We start from the raw sequence: 3,795 nt of genomic DNA, 5'->3' as shown, positions 1-3,795 counted from the left end.
TAATAATTGCGCTCACATGAAGCTGGTAAGTATACCAGTTTTAAGGACACTCAAATAAGGTAATTTTATTTTTTTCTTTCCTTGCTTCAGATTTTTTTTTCTTCAGTATATCTCAGAGCATAGCGATTTTGGTCTACATTTTAGTTTGGGTTTGTGTACGAATTAGTATTTATGTGTTTGATTGTGCATAACAAGTGAAAATATACGGATTTTCATGTGAAGGGGCAGCAACTTTTACTAGGACCTTTAGCATCAATTTGGCACCATCTACCCCTGATCGAAATCAACTAATATTGATGAATCTAAGCTGTTTGGTGATGGATAGTGATGATTCAGGTGATTTGCTTCAACTCGAATACGATATGCAGACATAAATCTGCCGTTTTTTCGGCGAATGCAAAGTCTTTCATTTGCGCTAAGTCGATTTTTTTTATATGCCTGTTGCAATAATGCTAAAGGCACAGCCTCTAAAAAGTGTAAAAATGCTTGAAAACATTTGCTTTTGGCACTGAGAAATTGCGTAGGTTCTAGAAAACGTCAGACGGACTCAAGAAAATATCGTTGACCCCCCCCTCCTCCTTTTTTTTTTTTTTTTCTAAAGCTCAAACCCTGTTTTTATTACGACAGAAAAACCGCTCCGATATAACGTAATCAAATTTTCAATGGATGAAAAATATTTTGAAGGTTCCGTAGTACAGAAGTTTTCAACCATTCAAGCTTTGTGCCCCCTTTTGAACACTGATGTTAGGTCGCACCCCCCCCCCCTCCTTCTTCCTCCACGCACACACCTCTACAGTGTATGGTTGATAAAATCGGAACTCAAAACTGAAGCTACATACTATATGAAAATATAGATAAGTTCGTGCACAAAATTTGTTATTAATAATCATTTAAAAACTTTTAATATCATTATTATTAGAGCAGCTGAAATTAAATAAACCAAAGAACTATAAGTGCAAGTAAATTAGGATCTCGGTGAAGTTGGCTTGTAATACCAGTATTTTTCACAACATCTATGTGAGTAATACTACCAATTTATTCCTCACAAGTTATTTAACAACGAGGTAATATCGAAATAATTTACATGTCACCACAACATCTTTTTTTAATATCTCTACCTTGTTTTTGCGTCGGTCAACGCAGTGGCGCACCCCGGAGAATTTTCTGGGAGGAGTTTTCAAAATGAAAAAATATTGCTCTTTTTGTCATTAAATTCTAATGTGAAAATATCATTCAATATATTTCAGCAAACAATTGCTATACCTCAATAATTATTCATTATATCACTTGCTTTAAAAAGATCAATAATACAGGAGAACAGTGATTTTGGTGTTGGGGGTTTTTGTAACAGATTTCGTATAAATTTGGTACTCTGAGTTCAAATATGACATCAGATTTTGCCCAGAAGCTCAAATTTCCAAGATATAACATTTAAATACATATCAAACGGGTTTAAGTTACACATATAGATAGAATAAAACACAAAACAGGGATTTTTCATTCCTATTGCATTGTACAAATAATAAGAGATTGATTACCAAACAGTGCAATTAGGCTCTTGGATATAAATACTTAAGTTTTAAGAGCCTCAAAATGACTAAAATTGTTGTAGTCTTACATAAGAAATTTTTACTTTAATATTCTTAAAATTTTTCCTTTATTTATTTACCTTTTTTACGTGTACTTAAGTGTGGGATACTCTGTCTTCCAACAAATATTTTGAACGAGTGACAAAATACCTCAACACTCCTGAAATTGTGGTTCCCCGTTTATGTTTATAAGGTTTGACTTCAGACGATCCCCCAAAAAATGTAGTCAAGTCCCGACTTACGCGTGGGATGCGTTCCAAGACTCCTCGCGTAAGTTGAAATTTCGCGTTGTAGAAAAGGGTATGTGTGAAATTTTTTTTAATTCAAGCCCAATCCCTTAGAGACTTTTGAACACCACTTCAAACTATTTTAAGTCATTCCTTAACTATACATTTTCGTTTCTTACCTGAAGCACTGAATTTTACTCTTTTATTATTATTTTTCTAAAACTGTGTTATTCAACATAAAATACACTGTTAGGATGCACAAAATCAATGATCAATGGGAAAGAGAGACATAAAATAAACCAGTATGTAGTATTAATAAAATAATGCACTAGTACTGTACAGTAGATTCAATAATAATATTTAACTTAAAAAAATCTGATGGTGATTAACGCTGTTTGACCAAACCGTTATTCTTATATATTTCTAAATACAGTTGCTTCGCTAGTTCTTTTATTTCGTTTCCATCTACGGTAACGTCCCTCGACCAGGTTTCTTTGATCCACAATACAAGATCCGCTTCTATTTTCATAATTTATGCTTTTTGCTTACTGTGAACTTTTATGGATTTCCTTTTTTAGGCTTTTAATTGTACATATGAAAGATTCACTCACAACTTACTGTCGTGCTACCTTCGACTCATTTTTTAATTGTTCTATCTTGCACATCTAGAATAGCTTTTGTCATAAACTTTCTCTGTTTCTTTCAATCTTCAGAAACTTTAGATAAAACAGCGCTTTTAGATATCCCTATATTTCATCAACTTTCGCATTAAGAATGAAAAAAAAAGGAAAAATGAGTAGTAGTTATTTGTATACACTAATAAAGTGATGTTTAGACTAGTACAGTGTGGGAACTTCCGCTGTCAGTAATGCTAAAGGGATGGTCTATTCACGAAAAAAATACTTTTAGTATTCAATAACAAAGTCGAAACTTACATACCGTGATTCCCTTCCGAAAATTTTCGTGTTGCGGACGAGAAATTCGCTTTAGGTCTAAAATTCATTTCTGGTGAAAAAAAAACTCGCGTTATAGCCATTTCGCGTTCGTCGGATCGCGTTGTAGCGCGAGTCGACTTATTTCCGGTCACCCACTATATTAATCGGGCCCTGAAAAATATTGTATACGAAGATCCAGCTCATCACACATCGCGCTTAGGGAATATATGCAAACCAAGAGCTTACTAATTGACTAACTTGTTGAAGCGTTATTACTGAACTTGTTAAGCTTTTACAGCATCTGGTGGATTTTCCTTTAAGGGACAATTTTCCTATCTTCATTTGCCAACTTTCAAATGTAGATGGCGCGGATTTTCACTCGGTTTATAGGGGGGGGGGAATAAAGGCCCTCTCTAAACAGCTTCACACAGAGGGGAGTAATTAGGCGTTAATAGCTCCGACGCGGGAGCTATTAACGCGAACCCCTCTCCCTTCAGGCAAATGCAAAGCCGAAGACCGGTTTGCTCTTTCAACATTTCTCCGGATATAGTTGAAGAGCAACAAATGGTCAAATTTTAGCTTCCGCGCGATTTGTGATGGATGCATTTGTGGGAATTAGTTTTTCTGAAAGGTATTGATACCAGGGCCCAATTTCCCAATAGACCTAAGTACGCCACAATTTTCAAGGGCCGCAAATTTTGCTTTAACCACATTTTTTTTTTAATTCTTTTTTTTTTTTTTTTTGTTCTTAAAAGAAAAATATTAGCATTTTTTCATTTTTCAAAGTTACAATTTTTTCTCGTCATTTAATAATGATTACTTTCACACATCTTATGAAAATCAAATGTGTTTCAATCATGGTAATTGATCAGCGTAAAACAGTAAGTGAAGACGAAAAGAGGGTGTCAATTTCAGAAAGTGTCGTTACGTTTATCCAGAAGTTGCAACAAGATTGGAGTTTGACAAGGATTTTAGTGTTATACTTAAGTTTATTCAGTGCTGGTTTCTTGAGTGATTGACGTTTATTTTCTTTTTTACATTATT

Source organism: Uloborus diversus, chromosome 3 (genome assembly GCF_026930045.1).
Source record: "Uloborus diversus isolate 005 chromosome 3, Udiv.v.3.1, whole genome shotgun sequence".
NCBI classification, from domain to species: domain Eukaryota; kingdom Metazoa; phylum Arthropoda; class Arachnida; order Araneae; family Uloboridae; genus Uloborus; species Uloborus diversus.
This window is presented reverse-complemented; position numbering follows the sequence as displayed.